We start from the raw sequence: 22792 nt of genomic DNA on the forward strand, positions 1-22792 counted from the left end.
AGGTTTGTCACGGTGAAGTTCTAAAAAATCGAATCAGCGGTGGAGGTGCATGCGCATGCATACACACCCACTGCTGGAGCTGGAGCTGTGCAGGGAGAGGACAGTGAAATTTCTTTAACTTTACTCTCCCTCAGCAAATTTTGAGAGACTTGCTGCCTAACGCCCCTGCTGTTGCTAGGTGGCAATCCTATTCCCTAGAACAAATCCAGTTTGCAGGTCATAGATTCCTGCAAACCAGTGTCATTTTTGCTATCTCAGAACAAGGGCCAATTCAGCATTCCCCCCCCCCCACCCACACCTTCCTGCTATCCCGCCCCAGCTGCCTGTCAATGCCTGCAACCGACAGCCGCCAATATTAAATCGCTATCAGCAGCCTCCACATTGCATCGTGTGTACACACCTTTAGAATAATTATAGACAGACTTATAAAACAACCTCTGTCTGACAATCACTAATATACAAACAATGCAATTCTAGCATCTTCCAAGAATTCTATTTTCGAAATTAGCCAACAGGAGAATACATTTGTGATATACAATATGTCAGTCCACAAAAGCAATACAGGGATTCACAATTTCTAGGGGAAAAAACTACAATAAATTGAATGAAAAGAAACTACTGTATGTGAAGCAACATAAAAAGAAAAAGGCAAAAGAGCTGTAAATTTCCTAGCACCTAGGCAAGCAGCAAAGCATGTTTATTGCAGAAAAAAATTATGGGGAGAAAAGGACAAAGAAATTCCCTGAACAACTACCATTTGAAATACTGAGGATCAGTTCAACTTCAAACCAGTTTTGAGAACAGTGCACCTACAGTATTCTTGTTACAGATGCAGTACAGGGCCTCTATAAGTTATCTACATGATCGCATAACGATTAATAACCAACTTTTGCCCTCACCTGAGACTTCTATTCATATATATTGTTCATTAGCCAACTGGGATCCCACAGTAGTTATTATCCAACAAAGCGCCCACAAATAATGACTTTCTTACATGACTAATATGTAGTAAACATGAAAAAGAAGAGAAGATCATGTCCATATACTGTATGCAGTGACATAGCTACAGGGTTAGACTTGTGCTCCTCTAATTAGTTTGCACCCTCATGATCACATTAAATTACATTTTGGCAGCAAAAGCACCTCTCTTTGCACAAAGCAAAGTCTCCCATTATCCACTACTTATCTATGCACAGTAGTATGAAGTTCTCTTTCTATTACCAACTGTTCACCCACAAACACAGTGACACACTGGGTGGTGATTGAGGATCTGTGTCAGGCTGAAGTCCCGGGACAGGCTGCACTTATGGTGCTGGAAGCTTAGCGGGTAGGATGTAGGACCTACGCATAAACTATCTGGCCGTGAGTATTGGATACATAAATGAATATAAATGGATAACTCAAAAGGCCTACTTGGCTTCAGGGTAATGGAACTTAGGTAGCAGGAGAACTCAGAGGACCGACTTGGTAAACAGAGGATACTGGCACTGGAACCGCAAAGACAGGACGACCGAAGCTGGTACAGTGGCCGGTATGGGACTGGATAGCAGAGGTGATAAGTTGAGGGTTCTGACACAGGCAGAGGCAGGAGTCACTGGAAACAGATGGATCAGTTCACAGGAGTTGGACCAAATTACAGGTACTGCGCAAGCACTGGTAGTATAAGAAGCAGAAACAGAACAGTGCTTCCTACTGAACTTACAACTTAGAAGTTGCACCACCTCAGAGGCACTCAGGCTGCTGGGATTTATTTCCCCAGCAGTGCAGGGATAGGCTGTGCGCTCCAAAAGAGGGGATAAGGGAGACCCCATCTGCCGGTCACGTGACGCAGGCAAGATGACAGCACCCAGTCCCGGGAGCCGAAAACAGAGCCAACAACGGAGCCATCGCTGGACCCGCCGGAGACTAGGACCCCACTAGAAACGCTAGCCCACCGGACCCTATCGGCCGAGCACCTGGAAGGCCAAAGGACCAATGCGCCCGGTGAAGTGAATATCCGCACCCGCCTCCAGCCTGCGGCCTGCTGTCAGGCCATGACACACACAATGCCATAACTAAACATTTTGGTGCTCTTTGACAAAGAGATAACCAAGATAGGGCCAGTGCGCAATGAAGTCGCACATCACACATTTAGGGGCGTGGCTTCATTGGGAAGGGCCGTGACCACATAATAATACAAGTTCACATTACACCATACAGTAGTGTCCATTATTCTCATTACACCCACACACCTCACAGCTCAAGAGTCAGGATCTTGAGCTGTGAGGATGTCTGCTGATGACCTGTCTTGAGAAAGGCCACCTATATATATATATATGGTTTCGGAACGTCACTACTTTATCAAGACAAGAACACAGAATACAGTGCATCCACATAAAGTACTTTCATCCCCGATAAAACATCTTCTCCAACAATGCGAACATCACAGGAGGCGTGCACTCTCTCCCCTCACTCTTCCGGGTTTCCCGGCATAGACGTTGTGTGTGCATCCGCGCGTCATCCTCCCCGGCGTGTGTTGGTGTAGCTAGGCAACCGCCCCTGTGAGTTGCTGTAACGAGAAGAAGATGTAATGAACATACAAGTGAGAAATAAATATCAAAGTTACAGTAAACAATGATTGTCATCATCAGATAGTGACGTCCATCTTTTCAAAAGCCATGGATTGAAATACGCTTTTGTGTGCACAAAGTCATCACCCTCCGGCCCTAATAAGAGGTCTACCATTGTCTCAATACATCAGAGTGAAACATATCACCAATGACTCTGACCTATTACCCACCCAACTGTCAAGGCTATAATAATGAATTACTTTATATTGCACGAAGAAAAGTGGATTCCTTATCAAGAGAATCATTGCTCAGTAAAATCAGAGACCCCAATCTAACAAAGGAAAGAATAGGTTGGGTAGAGACTTTAATGATGCAGACAGGATTATCACAACTGTTTCGAGGAACCTCTGGCCAGTGATACAACAAGACAGGGATCTCATCAAATTAAAGAATACCTCTTTTATGTCCTGCTATAAGAGGAGTCGGAATTTAAGAGACTGGGTAGTGTGCACTGATGTCTCCAGAAGACTTCCCCCCAACACCCGGGTAAAAGCAGGGGGTTGTTACACCTGTACTGGATGTAAATTGGAATGACCAACACTAAGATTTTTTTTACACCCACTCTCTGGTATCAAATTTAATAATAAACATGCAGTGATCTGTAACAGCACCAATGTGGTGTACTTGATAAAATGCCTATTTGGCAAATGCTATGTGGGTAAGACTATCAGGACATTCCAGGAAAGTATCGCTTTGCAGCACTCTTCCATCAGAGCGGCCATCAATCAAAAAGAGAATGACCAGCCTGTGGCCAGGCATTTTGCCACTGAAAAACATAGTCTGGCCAGCCTACATTATGTCATAATTGATCATGTTCCCCAGGACCCTCGAAGAGGGGATCGGGCCAAAAAATTGCTCCAGTTACAAATGTACTGGATTTACAAACTTGAAACCATGAGACCTCAAGGTCTCAATGAACAATTCTCTTTGAATATATTTTTTGTGATTTAGATCATGCTACAGTAATTATTGCTTCCATGTTGGCACACATTCACTGTTTACTGTAACTTTGATATTTATTTCTCACTTGTATGTTCATTACATCTTCTTCTCATTACAGTGACTCACAGGGGTGGTTGCCTAGCAACATCAACACACGCCGTGGAGGATGACGTGCGGATGCACACACAACGTCTATGCCGGATGTACGGGGAAACCCGAAAGAGTGAGGAGAGCGAGTGCACGCCTCCTGTGATGTCCGCATTGGTGGAGAAGATGTTTTATCGGGTATGTAAGTATGTGGATGCACTGTATTCTGTGTTCTTGTATTGATAAAGGAGTGACGTCTGAAACGTTGACTTAACTAATCCGTGTGGTAGTTTCGTGAGAGTGCCACCCGCAACCCCCCCGTGAGATCGATTTAAAATTGCACAGTATATCCCTTTCAAATTATTTCAAGATCCCACGGGGATTCTGGGTCCGGAATACCCCAACAATTGGGAGAATGAACCCAGATTTCATCCGTAAATGGGTCGCAATATTAAACTAATGTGCGTTTGACCTAATGATTCTTTTTGTAGAAGAAGCTAATAGGGAATTGTCGGTAACCAGATCCAAACATCATTCCAGTCTGTGCATGAAGATGCATTGAGCCATGAAAACCAACTTAAAGGGATACAACAGCTAGAAAAGAAATGTGCGCAATATCAAAGAGATTGGCACAAATTTGAAAACCCAAAAAATGGCAGTTGACCAGGATAATGAAGAAAATCTTGCATATAGATGGCTGTATGGGAGCAACCGCCCCAACATGATCGATCTACACATATAAATCATAGACCTTGGCACAAGGAGGGCGTACAATCAGGCCCTAATCAAACGAGTAGTGACAGCGATTTTGTTATTTCTGAAACCGATGAAGGGAGTGGCCCTGGTACGATCCCTTTAGGAGGACACATGAATACAAAATGCGCTCAGCCATCTGCAGATGGGGCCAGAACAAGAGAAGTCAGACAAGTAAGAAAAGCAGCAGCAGTGGCGGCGACCAAGTTGAAGATCTAATATTTTATTTATCAGACAGAGTATTATCCTTAGATAAGAAGAAAGTGCTCAATCTGGGTTTGAGCTTTGTGCCAACCATCAGATGAGACTATCATAATACGCCCCACGGATAAAGGCGGGGCGATTGTGATTCAAAGGGTAGAAGACTATCGAGCAGAAGTATTACATCAACTACAGGACCGAGAGGTGTATAGTAAACTTGCACGAGATCCAACAGCTCTATGCCAACAGGAGCTATTTGATGTTCTTGACAAGGCCCACAGAGAGGGTAAAATACCATTGAAAGTTTTGAAAGTAATCCGTGTACAACACCCCAAGGTTCTGGTCCTTTATACCCTGCCCAAACTTCATAAGGATCCTTCTAGACCACCAGGGAGGCCTATTGCTTTGGCTATGGAATCGTTACTCCAGCCGACGTCACAACTCTTGGATAGCATAATGCAGCCATTGGTCCTACAACAATCCACCTTCCTTAAGGACACAACATCGTTCTTAAAGAAATTACAGGAGATTGATGCAATTCCACCAGGAACTCTCCTCTGCAGCCTTGATGTGTGTAGTCTGTACACCTCTATCCCCCACGAGGGGGGACTTCTGGCGATGAATAAATTCCTGTCAGAGAATTTGGAAAATTGTGTCTTCGACCATAAGTTATTTTTGAGTCTTCTTGAGTTCATTCTAAGTCAAAATTATTTTCTTTTCAATGGGGACTTTTATGTCCAGAATAGGGGGTGTGCCATAGGTTCTTCCGTGGCACCCTCCTATGCAAATATATATTTGTTTCCCATTGAATTTGATTTATTCTTCTCTGACCCGTCCACTAGGGGGCACATGTTGATGTACACTGGATACATTGACGATGTGTTCCTGTTGTGGACAGTTGGGGAGGAGCGTCTTGTGCAACTCATGACTAGAATCAATGCCAGCAGTCCGTTTATCAAGATCACTTATGCCCATCATCAAGAAAGTTTAAATTTCCTGGATGTTTTGGTACAAGTTAAGGATGGTAAAATTAATACCAAAGTATACAACAAACTCACCAACCACAACACATTGTGGCGGTCATCCAGCTACCACCCTCCAGCCCTAAAAAGGGTTTTGCCCCTGTCACAGATGGTTTGGGCAGCCCGAATCACCAGTGATAGGGAGGAATAATCATCTAGCTTGGATAGTTTGGTAGAAAAATTCCAAACCCGGATACGATGAACAAGAATTGGTGCAGGCCAAACAGAAGATAATGCAGAAGAATAGATCGGAATTACTCAGTTCATCCAAAAAGGATAACTCGAAGATTATCCCATTGGATCTGGCTAAAGTTTTACATTTAAAAGAATCACAGTGGATTGTCCACCTGGGAACGACCAGTCCTGGGGGACTGAATGAGAAAATCAATTGGAATAGTTTAATTTGATTATGTAGGGACAGGGAGCCTGCAATATGAATGTATTAGGTCAATGGATTAAGGCAATGTAGATCTTCTCAGTAGAGCCCTGGGAACAGACCATAAAGTGCAAGAATGCACTCCTTCTATATACAGTAGGCTTGAGATAAAATGTTAAAATGTATTTGATTGTCATTTTTTATGTTCATTCTTATTTATTTATTTTTATGTTTAATGATATCTTGATTTTTTTCACATTTGTTTCTGTGTTTGGTTTATGGTATAGTATGTTGTTAACACTGGAGGGTTGGATGTACCTGCACACGTGTTTCTGTGCGGTGATATCTGAACACTCCGGGCATCTATTTTATATTTGTATGTTATGTCATTTTTATATTTGGTGTGTCCAACAGGTTGTTCCACTGGCTGGTCATAAGGGATCACTGTCTGCTCGCGGGAGGATGGTGGATGAGCACTGCAGGTGGAATGCAGGATGATGCAGCTGGAGCTAAGATTTGGAGCTTCTGGCTGGGACAGCCGCGTTTCCAGAAGTGCGGGTCTGTGCGCTTCCGGTGGGACGGATGGCGGCGCCAGGCAGCGGAGGAGGACCTGTGGGGAATACCAGGGGGAACATAGAGGGGTAAGTTATTGTTGCACTTGTCTTTCTCCTGTGTGCCCTGAGGACAGGGGGAGCCCCGAAAGCACTTGGCGCAAAATACACATGCTTTTGCTACATTTGCCCTGAGTGAGTTCATTTGAGTGCCTCCCACCAGTTGGATTTTATATATATATATATATATATATATATATATATATATACATACGCTGGTTGTAGAGATAATGATCCCTCTGCCCGGCACTCACATACATCAAAGAAAGGCGACCTTACACAGGTCTAAACGGCAACGTTTCGGGAATTTTATTGTATTCCCTTCGTCAGGACAACACTACAGCATCGAAACAAACAACATTAAATACACTTACCCCTCCACCATAACGAGCGCTCCCCGCCGCGCCGTTCCCTGGAGTCGCGATGACGTCATTTTCCTCCGCCCGCCTGACGTCTCACGTCGGCTACCAAGGTACTGGGCGCCGCTTGAGGCGCTATGTCCAAATCACCCTAAGTGACATGTAAAAACAAACAGTGAAAACAAATCAATGAATAACAAAAATAACAACAAACCAGCCATCGTATCTAACGCCACAATGAGTATTAACTCGCAATAGTGGCTGCTTAAATAATATGGTCAGAATGCAAGCGCAAAGGGACCCATTAAAGATCCTACAGTAGGGGCAAGAACCAATATTCAAACAAGCTCCTAAACTGGGATATAAAGTCCACTAGTGCGATCTGAACCATATCTGTCAGAGTCAGGATGCTGAAAGCATGTAGAGACTTACACCTAACTTACAATTACAGGAGCTATATCTCTCCGGGGCTAAATATGGACAGCAATCTAACAGCAATTAAGACTAACTAAAAAATTTTTTAGCAGAGAGATACAGGACGCGCAAGAACAGGAGACAAAAAGAAAGGCAGGAAACCTCTGGTCCCCAAAGCCGATGGTGAATATCAACAAAATAATGTCCAATGATCACAGAAAACATTTCAAGGACATGAGCTCATTAAGGCCCAATGGGTGGACTGTCTGCAGGGTGTGCATCCATTTGGCCTCCTTTTGTAGCAGGGTCTTGTTTCTGTCTCCTCCCCTGTAGTTGGGGGGGACCCAGTCTATCATTTTATATTTTAGGGAGGCCATGGAATGGCCCAATTCCCTAAAATGTCTGGCCACCGGTTGTTCAGATCCTCGTCCCTCGAGGGCTTGTCTGATGCTGGAACGGTGCATGCCCATTCGCTCTTTAAAAGTCCTGGAGGTCTTCCCTATGTATAGTAGCCCACAGGGGCATCGAATGAAATATATCACAAAAGAAGAGCTGCATGTCAAGGGGTAATTGATTTTATAGCGTTTCCCGGACCTTGGGTGCACAAAGCTATCTCCGGTTTCAAGATAGCCACAGGTGGTGCATCCCAGGCATTTGAAGTTGCCGGGTTTACGTGAAAGAAAATTGGTTGTAGTTTTATTTTTAAACTTAGTGAGATCATTTTTGACAATTTTATCCTTTATATTTGCTCCTCTTCTGTAGCCTGGGACCAGCCTAGAGTCTTTGAACATAGGCAAAAGTGGATCATTGGTCACACTCGGCCAAAGATCCTTCGCAGTTTTGGTGATGTGCCCGGACCCTGTGGTAAACTCCATCGGCCATATAGTTTTTCTTACAGCCTCATCGTCTCTCTTGGGATGGAGTGCTTCGTCTCTGGAAATGGCCAGCGCTCTTCTCTTTTCTTTTTGTAAATCACGTGCCGAGTATCCCCTCTGGAGAAATTTTGTCACCAAGTTGTCTATTTGGATCTCAGCATCTCTTCTGTTGCTGCACAAGCGGATCATGCGCAGGAACTGGGAAAACGGGAGACCACGCTTGAGCGCTGCTGGATGGTGACTTGAGGCGCTCAAATACGTGTTCCTGTCGACATCCTTCTGGTAAACAGAGGTAGTAATAGTGTTGTTCTCTAGGGTCACTAGAACATCCAGATAGTGTATGCTGGTATCACTGTACTCTGACGTGAACTTAATGTGGGCATCTCGCGTGTTGATGTTTAAGAGGAGTGTTTTCAAATTGTCCTCGGTGCCACTCCAGAATATGCAGATGTCGTCAATGTACCGGCAGTAAAAAGTGAGAAAGGGTGCGCAAACAGGATCATCGAAAAACACTGACTTCTCCACCAAAAACATAAATGCGTTGGCGAAGCTCGGTGCCACCGAGGAACCCATAGCACACCCTTGTTTCTGCCTAAACAGCGAGCCATTGAAGGTGAAGTACCGTGTTTCCCCGATAATAAGACACTGTCTTATTTTTTTTTTTCCCTCAAAAAAGACCATAGGTCTTATTTTCGGGGGAGGGCTTATTTTAATAGATGCTCCATGTTACCGTACATGCCCCACTGTGCCTTTACAAAATGCCCCAGGAAGGGGGGCGTGACCACGGCAGAGCGGGTGTAGGGAAGCGTGGTATGGGAGCTCCCTGGAATACATCCTGATAAAAAAAAAGCAAATGCCCTAGCCGGAGAGTGTTGGAGGGAGCCAAAGGCTGAGAATACTTGCCGTTTGATGCTCGGAGAGTGCAGGACTGAGCTGGGCTGTTTTATCGTGTGGCTGGCGGCAGTGTAAGCCGGCTGACGGAGTGAGGACGCGGGGCGCACAGCAGTGACGTGCGGCAGCCACAGCTGTCCAGATAGTGGAGAAGCCGGAGAGGCGCTACGGGAGGGGAGCTGAGCGGCTGTACGGGACCTTGAACTTCATCTACATTACAAGAACCAGGAGGGGAGGTGCAGGCTGGAAGGATTGCTGCATGAGGAGCGGCTAGCCAGAGACGCTGAGGCTGGGCAGACGGGGGAGTGCCCCAGGAGAGAATCGCAGTGGCTACACAAGAAAACTCTGTGAGAGGAGGTGAGCGGAGGGCAGCAGGGGTCAGCGGGGGTCAGCGGGGGTCAGCGGGAGTCAGCGGGGGCTGAGCGGGGGCTACACATATGAGGTACATCAAATTACATGGGGAAAATGATAGGGCTTAATTTCGGGGGAGGGCTTATTTTGGACCAGCGTCCAAAATCTGGGGTAGGGCTTATTATCGGGGTAGGTCTAATTATCGGGGAAAGACGGTAGTTCCTTGTTAAAGTTAAGGATAATAACTGTATAAACAGATCGACATCTGGGCCCTTGTAGTGTTCATTCAACTGGAGCAGTGATCTTGTTGCTTCCAGGCCCCGCTGGTGGGGGATGCTTGTATACAAGCTCACCACGTCTATTGTGGCCATCAGATTTTTGTTTAGCAGGGGCGAGAGAGCTATCATCTTTTGAATGAACGTTGTAGTGTCCTTGAGAAAAGTACTCTGCATTTGAATAACTGGCTGCAGGTAGTGATCCAGAAACTGCGACACTATGTAGTAGACTGATTCTCTGGCAGCTATAATTGGCCTGCCAGGGGGTTTGACCGGATTTTTATGCAGCTTTGGAAGACAATAAATCAGTGGGATTTTAGGATGTTGTACAATGATACCATCTTTGATTTTAGTAGATATGAGTTTCTTGGTTACGGCCAATTCCAGAATGTCTGAAAGTTCTTTTTGGTATTGTCTCGTGGGGTCTGAGGAGAGTTTCTCATACACCGATGCATCACACAATTGTCCCTCTAACTCCCCACCAGCGGGGCCTGGAAGCAACAAGATCACTGCTCCAGTTGAATGAACACTACAAGGGCCCAGATGTCGATCTGTTTATACAGTTATTATCCTTAACTTTAACAAGGAACTACTTCACCTTCAATGGCTCGCTGTTTAGGCAGAAACAAGGGTGTGCTATGGGTTCCTCGGTGGCACCGAGCTTCGCCAACGCATTTATGTTTTTGGTGGAGAAGTCAGTGTTTTTCGATGATCCTGTTTGCGCACCCTTTCTCACTTTTTACTGCCGGTACATTGACGACATCTGCATATTCTGGAGTGGCACCGAGGACAATTTGAAAACACTCCTCTTAAACATCAACACGCGAGATGCCCACATTAAGTTCACGTCAGAGTACAGTGATACCAGCATACACTATCTGGATGTTCTAGTGACCCTAGAGAACAACACTATTACTACCTCTGTTTACCAGAAGGATGTCGACAGGAACACATATTTGAGCGCCTCAAGTCACCATCCAGCAGCGCTCAAGCGTGGTCTCCCGTTTTCCCAGTTCCTGCGCATGATCCGCTTGTGCAGCAACAGAAGAGATGCTGAGATCCAAATAGACAACTTGGTGACAAAATTTCTCCAGAGGGGATACTCGGCACGTGATTTACAAAAAGAAAAGAGAAGAGCGCTGGCCATTTCCAGAGACGAAGCACTCCATCCCAAGAGAGACGATGAGGCTGTAAGAAAAACTATATGGCCGATGGAGTTTACCACAGGGTCCGGGCACATCACCAAAACTGCGAAGGATCTTTGGCCGAGTGTGACCAATGATCCACTTTTGCCTATGTTCAAAGACTCTAGGCTGGTCCCAGGCTACAGAAGAGGAGCAAATATAAAGGATAAAATTGTCAAAAATGATCTCACTAAGTTTAAAAATAAAACTACAACCAACTTTCTTTCACGTAAACCCGGCAACTTCAAATGCCTGGGATGCACCACCTGTGGCTATCTTGAAACCGGAGATAGCTTCGTGCACCCAAGGTCCGGGAAACGCTATAAAATCAATTACCCCTTGACATGCAGCTCTTCTTTTGTGATATATTTCATTCGATGCCCCTGTGGGCTACTATACATAGGGAAGACCTCCAGGACTTTTAAAGAGCGAATGGGCATGCACCGTTCCAGCATCAGACAAGCCCTCGAGGGACGAGGATCTGAACAACCGGTGGCCAGACATTTTAGGGAATTGGGCCATTCCATGGCCTCCCTAAAATATAAAATGATAGACTGGGTCCCCCCCAACTACAGGGGAGGAGACAGAAACAAGACCCTGCTACAAAAGGAGGCCAAATGGATGCACACCCTGCAGACAGTCCACCCATTGGGCCTTAATGAGCTCATGTCCTTGAAATGTTTTCTGTGATCATTGGACATTATTTTGTTGATATTCACCATCGGCTTTGGGGACCAGAGGTTTCCTGCCTTTCTTTTTGTCTCCTGTTCTTGCGCGTCCTGTATCTCTCTGCTAAAAATTTTTTTAGTTAGTCTTAATTGCTGTTAGATTGCTGTCCATATTTAGCCCCGGAGAGATATAGCTCCTGTAATTGTAAGTTAGGTGTAAGTCTCTACATGCTTTCAGCATCCTGACTCTGACAGATATGGTTCAGATCGCACTAGTGGACTTTATATCCCAGTTTAGGAGCTTGTTTGAATATTGGTTCTTGCCCCTACTGTAGGATCTTTAATGGGTCCCTTTGCGCTTGCATTCTGACCATATTATTTAAGCAGCCACTATTGCGAGTTAATACTCATTGTGGCGTTAGATACGATGGCTGGTTTGTTGTTATTTTTGTTATTCATTGATTTGTTTTCACTGTTTGTTTTTACATGTCACTTAGGGTGATTTGGACATAGCGCCTCAAGCGGCGCCCAGTACCTTGGTAGCCGACGTGAGACGTCAGGCGGGCGGAGGAAAATGACGTCATCGCGACTCCAGGGAACGGCGCGGCGGGGAGCGCTCGTTATGGTGGAGGGGTAAGTGTATTTAATGTTGTTTGTTTCGATGCTGTAGTGTTGTCCTGACGAAGGGAATACAATAAAATTCCCGAAACGTTGCCGTTTAGACCTGTGTGAGGTCGCCTTTCTTTGATGTATGTGAGTGCCGGGCAGAGGGATCTTTATCTCTACAACCAGCGTATATTTGACCAGCCAAGGCACCCCCCTTTAATTGGAATTGAGTGGAGTACCGGATCATTTGTTGTGATATATATATATATATATATATACATATATATATATATATATATATATATATATATATATATATATATATATATATATATATAGGAAGAAGGTTGTGGCCCCAATATTGCGCTTAGACAAGCAGCACCTCTATAATACCTCGCTGCTAGTAAAGGTACAGGTCGGATAAGGATAGAAGAAAAGAATAGGGGTGCGCTAAGTGTACCACTAGGTGGCTTTACATATAGAAAATCAATCAAATGGATAAAAGCAAGTAAGCATTTATTGGTGGTTTGTCCAGCAATGCATTTTCATTTTCACTGTTTTAAATTATTTCACTTGTGCCACATATAATGTAGATCTGTTAGACGAAACATGTCGGGCAGCTTTTAATCCTGTCTCCTTACCCAGCTAAGCGATTTTTATACTTTATTCACTCTATGTAACATTCCTGTTTTTTATCATTGCTTGATCCTGTTGGCAAATACTTTTATACAGAGCCTGAACGATTTTTTTTTGTGTGTGTTTTTAGAGCATTTAATTGTATTTTATATTACTGTGCAGACATAATTTTAGTACCATATATAATAAGTACCATCCCTCCCCCCTTTTTTTTCTGTTACCATTTACTGTGCTAACCTTCATTTGAAAAGAAATTTCTGACATTTTTTGAAAGTATTCCTGGATTCGTCCAATACTATTAAATAACACAGATCGCCGAGTTCCATAAATATAGTTTCCAAAAATTTCCCTTCCACACAGACGGTCCACCAACGTCTGGCTTTGGTCTCGTGCTGACACCCATTACTAGTGGGAAGTGTGTTTTTTATATATACCGTCATAGAATTAGTAATTTTTCTCATGACCACATTTGTTTTGTAAAAGTACCCTTCTGTGCAGAAATTATCCTGGCGCTGAATTCTCTTTCATATATATATATATATATATATATATATATATATATATATATATATATATATATATATATATGACAAGGGTGGCAGCCTTGCACTCCCCCAAATAGGGTTGACTGACCCTGGTGCCCTCACCGAGGGAATTTGTAGATGCAAAGAAACTGCTGCACTGAGAGGAACTTTTTCAATGCAAAAATACAACCAACGTTTCAGGGCCTTTGTCAAGGTGGAGTGGTGGGGAACACAATGGTGTCCAACAGTTTCTTTGAAGCCTCTTAAATCGGCCTGTCGGTATCACATATAGTCAGTTAATATGGTGACAGATGGAAAAGAGGATATAAGACCCGGAATCAGTAGGTTTGTTGTAATTTATATAATACTGTAGATGGTATAATTGTTCACATAAACAAGAAAATTGATGGAGTCCTCTATATTAACCCTTTGCGTGCCAACATCTCTGTTAGAGATGCACAAAATATCTGCTAATAATGCCAGCTTCGCTTACATTTGTTATATAAGTTTAAAAAACAAGTTTAAAAAAATATTTACTATATAAGGTAAACGTTACAGGTCATTATGATGAATACAATTTTTGACAAATTCACTTGGCACTCAAAGGGTTAAATGTTAATATAATATTTTAGTATTGTTGTTTAAATATATACAGAATCTAATAGTTCTCATCCTCCCTTCCAAATAAAGAATATGTATATCATATACAATATCTAATTATATTATAATTATATATGTATAGCATATGTAATATCTATATACCTGGCATAGAACACCAGATCACTCTGAATGGGTTGTACTTTCGGATTCCCACAGACCCTTGAAAAAAGTAGTATAGCTCAGTGCGAATCAGGTTCCCATTGCAGTACCGTTTTTTTGGCAGAAAGTAATAATCCTTAAAAAGGCAAAAAATATTCATATGAATAAACTGAATTCCCTCTATCAGGACATTTTGCAGACCAGATGAAATGTTGGTCTGTTCTAAAGAATATTTTACCCATTCTACACCATACTTATGGTCATTGATGGTGTAGAGCATGGGTCTTCAACCTGTGGCCCTCCAGATGTTGTGAAACTACATGTTCCAACATGCATTGCCACATTTTTTCCTATAAGAGCATGCCAAAAAACCTCAGGGCATGCTGGGACATGTAGTTCCACAACATCTGGAGGGCCACAGGTTGAAGACCTGTGGTGTAGAGGGAACTAATGTTGGCCGTAGCTAATAGCCTTCCTTCCAATGTATGGAACTGAGGAGATTCAAAAAGTCTCTGGTCTCCTTAAGGTGCAATCTATTTAGCTGCAATCTAAGTTACTCTGTAGTTTTTTTGTGCACTTAGTCTGAAATGTTTTCTCTATATTCATTATCTGAAAGCGTGTCACAGAAGGATTTTAGAAAGTCCAAGAATCTCAAAGATTGACTGGCTCCCAGTCCACCTTGCTTAAAGAAAAACAAATGCAGAAAACGTCCATCCCAAAATGCTTGGGTAGGTATTAAGTGGACGGTGTACCATTTGCTGGTATTTATATCCAAACAGAAAGACCTTCAACAACAAAACACAAAAGAATTTAGGATGAAACAGTTCATCAACTGCAATACACAATCAGTCATCTACATGTAGGGTTACCATCTGATCCCTTTAATTCTGGGCACATAATAATTATACCAGATGAGATGAGTCTTGATATCAACCAGCCACAGAACCTGTGTAATTATTATGTGTCCAGAATTAAAGGGATAAGGTGGAAACCCTATCTACATGTTAGGATGTCAATTACATCCATTAGAATGCAAGTGGAAAGACTAAAAGACCACTAAAACTTAGGTTACAAGAACAAATAAGAACCATTAAGAACAAAGGACAGACACAGGCGGTCTCTAGACACTTTTCTACACATCATGAATCCGAGCCAGAGTAACTAAGGTTCAAAGATATCAAATTAGTTGCACTGGGTGAAAGAGGCAGAGATTTGTCAAATCTATTATCACAAAGAGTGATGTACTGGATATTTGATCTAAATATGCTTCATCCAGAAGGCGTTTTAATGAGAGCTACAAAATAACCCCTTTCCCTTAAACCGCAAGCTTTTTTTATCATACTTTTATATACCTTCCGATTCTAGGGATAGACCTATAAATGTTATCCGTGAACATAACTCTGTCTAGGTTGGACATGCTAAAGACCTGCTCGGAACTGGATGGAAGACCACCCAGGAAGATCAGGTGGATAAGCTTACAGCCTAGGATGTAAGATTGCAATAAATACTACCACCACAATTTCCTAAGGAATATCTGAAAGTTAATGATATCATAAATAGTGCCTATAATGAAAAAAATAATATTAGGCTGGTAGCAAGTCAGGTATACATCCTGTGCATACCTTAACAGTACCTACTGCCGTACCTCACTGGACATGCCCAACCACATTTAATCTTGGAAGCTAAACAGTGTTGCACCGGGATATAAATGGGGTGGGAATACCTAGGTGCTGTAACATACGCTGAGATGTGACTAAGTTCTATATCGACATAAACTCCGGGCCTACTCATATATGTGAGTACAGTACACCATCATTTACCAATAGTGGATGGAATAGTAATTACCACCTTAGTGTATTTATATAGTCATAAATATTTGTGGATTGTTTCATACTGCGTTTTTTTAAAGTGCATAAAAGTAATTATGCACTAAACAAATTTGTGCACTTATCTGATGCCTTTTTATTTTTCCCACTTCTACTGGATGTATGAGAATGAGGCCCTGCTAAGAAACCTCATTTAAACTAAGGTACAATTGAAGAACAAGTAAGCTATATACCATTAATATTAAGGAAAAAGTGTCTCCTATTTAGTCTTCAAAAAAATGGCACCCACTGAAAATGTGTTGCTATGGAAACTGGAAGCCGTCACATCTGCGTCTATGATAAACTTGAAACCGGACATCTCACTATATCTGACTGGGAGAACTGAATGGGCTCTTTTACACATAAAGACTTACAGTATGCACATGCGCACTCCCCCAAATTGTACAGTGGAAGCAGGGTGGAAGTGATGCCCTATAGAGGGGAAATGCTCTTTGTTTGCTTTAACCTTTTCTTACAATACTGTGAATTTAATTAGCATTTTTTACATATAATCCATATTCTACTGTATGCTTAGTGTCACGTTTTGAGGATCTTGTGTGGAAGTCACTGAAGAGAAGCAGAAGCTGGGTTCTTTAATGTAGCTGTGCCGCATAGATTAGTAGGTCACGTGGGGAGCGAGGGTCTCGGGGTTAGTGGGCACATTATTCCGTTGAAAGAATTAACCTGAAGAAGACGAAGATTGGATGATTGGATGATTGAAGATTGGATGATTGAAGATTGGATGATTGTTGATTGGATGATTGAAGGTTGGATGATTATATGATTGAAGATTGGAGGATTGTTGATTGGATAATTGAAGATTGGATGACTGCGGAGTAAGGTCGCTGCAGGTATAAATGCCGGGATCACTGGAGGTTGAGGTGAGGACCACCGTATGTACGGCAACACCAGACACCCACCTTTGGGGTGAATGCCTAACGTTGGCCTAGGTTTCCGTGACAGTAGTAGTGAGTCTGTGAGCAATAATATTCCTGGACAGTGGACGACCAGCAAAGTCAATAAGGGTGGTGCCTATAGCAAGACACCTGGGAAGTCAGGCTGCAGCAGGATGAGCTACTGCAGTAATTGCCTAAGAAGAGCTGTGAGCTGCTATCTAATGGACGACATTGTACTGACTGATTTGTGGATCCAGCCTGCAGGGATATATGCGCTGAGCTGAGCAGTGGTTGGAAGCCCTGCAATGACATCATAATTGGGCAGGCTGAATGGACTCCAACAATATGGCTGCCTCCATACAGGAGACACAATTGCCGCAGACACAGGGAGAGAGTCTGGATGATGGCGTCAGGCCCTGCGCATGCCCAGAGAGGAGACAGGACGCCGCCATGGAGGATGCTGATGGAGAACCACAGCCCGCTGCCCGGACCCCAGGATAGTGTGATCCGGGACCGGGAGCGGAGGTGAGCATCCTCAGACGGCAGATCGTGACACTTAGTGATTTTATTCCTCCACAGCTACTCTAAGCCCATACTATTTTTACATTTTAAATCTGATTATCATTATTTATTTTGTATACATTTGTTTTATTTTTTATTAACTATTTATATCAACGGTTTTATACATTACCATTGTTTGTTTTATATTTGATGCGCTCATGCCCCCATTGTGATGGAGCGCACCACAGTGAAAGACCCTATTTTTACCCTTTGCTACCACTCGCTACAGAAATCTAACTACGCCACACGCTAATTTGCAAATTTGTGCAAATCTGCCGGTGCGCATTTCTGTGGGACTATTTGTTTGGGTATGGACAGTGCTTATGTCAAAAGAGTGAGATATCCAAGAGAGGATATCTAAGAAGTCTCCCGGGTGGGGCACAGCCTTCTAAGAAATAGTAACTGTTAAGACTAAATTTTATTAGTTAAAACATGACCCTATAATTGGGTCAGACAAGGACAAAAAGACAAAGACAAACAAATAACACTTATAACAATATGTATATAAGAGAAAGTAGTGAAATATAATAGATTTTTATATTTTCTCTATGTCTGTGGATTGCGAGAGGAAAGTGCCTCTAAATTCAAGTAACGGTATATAATATACTACTAAGTGATCCTGTCAGACAAGAGAACGCCTCCACTATCCGTATATATTCTCGGTTGAGAGTAAATATTAAATAAAGTTATACAATGATGCTCCCTGTAAAGAACAGTAATTGACTAATGAATTTCACCAAAGTATCAGTAGGTAGTAGAATAGGAAAGATTGTAAAAAAACCCGAGTTTTTTGGTTGCTAAGGGAGTGGCTGCTGCCTGTGCATGTGAAAAGTGTCAGTGAATGCACAGTTGAGCGGACCCCGAGAGCGTCACAGGTATCAGAGTATAGGTGAGACGGTTTCTGCTGTATCCAGGGGTAATCAAGATACGTCAGCCTAGCAGTTATTTAAAGTCAGTATATGATGATTAAGTTAACCTGAAGCAGGAAGCATTGATTGCGCCAGAGGTGATATTGTGCACTCAAGGCTTGGGACATAATAATCCCCTTTCTCTTCCCCTTATTCAAGTATAGGATCTTAGATGCATAAAATTGTGATAACATTTAGTATGAATGAGAGTTTCATGGTGAAAAAGTCTGGAAGCTAAGATATTGGCCAATATCGGAATTTCTCTCACATATATAAATCACAGGACATTACTGCAAATAGAAAATAAATGAAGAGCTCTGCTATTGAGTTGCTGGATAGAAAATGTCAATATTTTCATTATTTTACAATGTCACAAAATAGTGATAGATTTTTTTTCTTTGGGTAACACACATAAAAAGGTATAATCATTACAAACAAAATAACGAGTATTAAAACAACGACTGATCTGTGGCTACAGACAACACATATTCTGACATTACAATACTGTATGTGTTAATAATGCCACATTGTTAATACTATTTTTAGTATTGGACTACTCAGAGTAAAGGCCGGGGTCGACAGCGTGGGGTTGCAGACTGTGTCCTAAGAGCATTGGTTGCCGGCAGGGTCAGCAGTATGGGAGATGCCTTGGCTGAGAGACTGGGTTTCACTAGTAATATGTTACTGTTTGAGCTTTTGCCAATCATTGTGGCTGTAGAACCATAATGGTGAAGTGTTTGCTATTCAGCACATAGTGTATTTTTGTTTTGTTAATTTTTGGGTGGTGCATATCTTTACCATTTGGCAATCTACTTCCCTATTGGCTTTGTGGCTATTGAGGCATTTTGTTTTGCGTTGCGTGGGGGTCATTATCAGCATTTGTGGTCAGCTTGATTTAATAATATTATTAATTTAGTTGCAGATGCATTGTCACATTTTTATTTTGCCTGTTGCATGTTATGGCTCCATGCAGTAGGTTTACCTTGCCCTCCATATATTTGACAGATTCTACGGCCGGTTGTTATGGGCTGGTGCAGTGGTCCCTGGCAAATGTAAAGGTATTGCAGTGTGGTATGGAGCGATTGTCAAGTTTTCCTTGCGCTTCATTCGGTTGGAGTTCAGTCTTATCAGGCTCAATTGTTGACCTGTGTTTGTGAGTGCTATCAGCGTGGCTTCTACATAACTTGGTACTTGTTTCCTAGCATGGCCACATTCTTTGGGATCATGTACATTTAAGTTAAGGTACACGATCCCCGCGATGGACCCGATTTCCTTTGAAAACAGGTCCATTTTGCCGGCAAAGGAAAAATCGGGGGCATCGCGTCGGTCGGGACCATTAACATTGGTCCCGACGCGACCGACGCGATGCCCCCGATTTTGATATAGACTTCAATGTTAAAATATTTTTTAAAATTGAAATCGGGAGCATCGCGTCGGTCTTGTGCCATTATAATGGCACAAGATGAGATGGACTTGATTAAGTCCATCTCACATAGTAAAAGATGTGAAATGGGCCAATATGACCCATTTCACATTATATATGGCCCCGTCGTCACCCCACGATAGACGCCAACCCAAAGCGTGGCGAGCGCAGCGAGCCCGCGAGGGGCGGCGGTGCGCGTCCTCCGACCTTTTCATTCCCCTACTATCCACGTCGGCGTGGAGTTGAGAATATATAGTGTGGCGAGCGCAGCGAGCCACCGAGCCCGAAGCGTGGCGAGCGCAGCGAGCCCAGCGAGGGGACGCGTATACCTGTGAAGTTATACGCGTCCCCACGCTGGGCTCGCTACGCTTGCCACGCTTCGGGCTCGGTGGCTCGCTGCGTTCGCCACACTATATATTCTCAACTCCACGCTGACGTGGATAGTAGGGGAATGAAAAGGTCAGAGGACGCGCACCGCCGTACGTGTTAGTTATTTTTGGTGATAGAATCCCAGGAGCCGGTCTAATGAGAGTGGCTCCATTTTTACATGTATATACTTTTTTTACCATTTGGTGGTACATAGGGACTCTTACAAACTTTTGTTATGGGGCCTACAAATATCTAGTTGCTCCACTGCTAAAAACAAATAATGCATAGCATTTGTAAATGTTTTATACAATAGTAATTCAATTCAAATAGTTGTCCATGCTATCTCCTGTTATAGAAAATTAAATTTGCATTAAAGTGGTCTCCTACTGTAAGTTTTTCCTTTTTTTCTAGAATTTTAAGTAATCAGGGCTCGAAACTACTGTATAGTGAACATGTGCCTTACTGTACAGTAGCTGTTGGATAAATTATATAGACAAAAGCTCAGTCTGGCCTGTGTACTTTTTCGGCAACTCAAGGCTGTAATGTCTGAAAATGCAGGTACATTATTTGACCTAATATCAGCATGATCCCTCTAGTGAGGGGGTTTTATTGACACACTTATTTTTCTAATAAAATGTGACAGCATGATCATCGTTCTATAAAATGTCATACGTTGTTTCAGGGGTTATCATTTGTTTTAACATTCTTGTTTGGGAAACTGGTTTAAGAATTATTGTAGTTATAAGTTATATTAAATTACAAAATCAGTCAATCTAAAATTTATATAAATCTAATAACACTGCTTTTCTTACCCTAATAATTAAATAACTCCAAAGAAATAAATCACCTAATTAAAGTGATCAAATTACATTTCCAATTGGATTTTTTACTTTCTTTTAACAAATAGAGTATGCTAATTAGATATCAATTAATAGGAGCAAACAGAGGCTTGAGTTAAAATGTCAAATAATATATAATTAGCATGTCCTAGAAATTCTATTTAATGCCAATTAGATGCCTAAAATACCATACAGATTTAAATTAATTATATTAATTAGCAATTGTGATCTAATTAAAATAATAAGATTCTGCTGTACCTTCAAGCAGATCTCCAAATGCAATCATAACAAGAAAGAGGTATCCATATGTTTAACACTTTCTTGAATGAAGGTGATGCAGGATTATGTGTACAGATAAAATATGTCTTGTGTCTCCCGAATATATATAAAAATACAAAAAATTGCATAATTGGGTGAAAAATAGTAATGCAATTGTAATACCTATGATGTTTGGCCAACCATGTGGTCAGCTGGTGATCATCATACTGTCATGATGTGCCGCCATTGCCACTACCACTGCTGCCGGCAACCCCTCCTCCTTACGATGACCCCCTCCCCATGTTATGACCCCTCATCCACCGCTGGTATACTCACCGACCCCAGGGGATCGGCTCCTGCATCGCTGCCCATCTTCGGGGCTTCTCTCATTTGTGACCCCTGGTGCTGTAAAGTAAGAAGCCATTTTGTCTGTAAAGTATGAAGCCATTTTGCAGCATCACTTTACTGCAGTGGTTCCCAAACTTTTTAAAATCATGGCACACTAGAGTATCAGAATATTTTTCATGACACCCCTAGGCCAAATGTTTGTTACAGAGAATTTCAGAAAGAAAATATTACATAATATTACATAAGCTGTGCTCGTATGCCATCCTCAGGTCCAGATATGTGGTGAGGAACATGATTCAATTCTGTTTATCTGCATTTTTTATAACTGGAAGTCACAAGAACTGGTTTTGCCTGTTACATTGACCATAAATAATTTGCATTGGTCCTGGACCACCAACCCACGGCACCCCTGAAAGTATTCCAAGGCACTCCAGGGTGCCACTGCACACAGTTTGGGAACCACGGCCCACAGTTTGGGAACCACTGCTTTACTGCACTGGGGGTCACAGTGCAGCATGAGGCCCGGATACCGGCAGCCCTCAACGGACCGCTTATCCCTGGAGCCTGGGGAGTTGAGGATGATTTTTCTTTTTTCATTTCTTTACACTGTGATCAGCCTGAGTGTCCATTGGACACACACAGTTGATTACCCTGGCACTGTCCCCTCACAGCTATCTCTCCCTAGGAGCAAAGAAAGCTATGCACAAGCCCAGAATTCACATCTGAGCCGTGTCATAGCTGGCATTATCATCACAGGGCCAAATTTTTTCACCTCTTTGTAAATTGGCCAGACATAAGTATAGTAAATGCGGTCTGCTAAAAAAAATGCAAATTGAAGGGTTTGCAGCAGTTTTTCCCAAAAAACTGCTCCAAAAGCCTTTTAGTACTCTCTGGTAGCACTGAAATAATGAGAAAAGGGTGTGAAAACACCATATTTCACATTATTTTGGTAAAAATGTTAGTAAATGGGCCTCTAAATTCTCTTGAAATGGATTCGGATCACAAAATGACTACCTTTATCATTTAGAGTAGGTCATTCAAAAGAAAACTCAACTGTGTGCAGCAATCAGTCCTCAGTTCATCTTCAGTAAAAAGATAACACAATGAAAATGAAAATAGCACGGAAGAGATAAAGCAGAAAGTAACGAATGTTCTAGACAGAAAACAAGTGTCAGTTAAGAC

General features: G+C 42.5%; 1 long non-coding RNA gene across 1 annotated transcript in view; it reads left to right on the forward strand.

Annotated features, from left to right (window-relative positions):
* LOC146019529 (uncharacterized) overlaps positions 1 to 6524 on the forward strand; it is a 132767-nt gene extending 126243 nt beyond the window's left edge. The window contains exons 3-4 of the long non-coding RNA XR_014450583.1: positions 3670 to 3836; positions 6405 to 6524. This is a non-coding gene — a long non-coding RNA (uncharacterized LOC146019529). The remainder of the gene's footprint in view (positions 1 to 3669; positions 3837 to 6404) is intronic.
* Positions 6525 to 22792: the final 16268 nt, after the last annotated feature.

This window comes from Crinia signifera, chromosome 7 (genome assembly GCF_055691185.1).
Source record: "Crinia signifera chromosome 7, ASM5569118v1, whole genome shotgun sequence".
In the NCBI taxonomy this organism is placed as follows: Eukaryota; Metazoa; Chordata; class Amphibia; order Anura; family Myobatrachidae; genus Crinia; species Crinia signifera.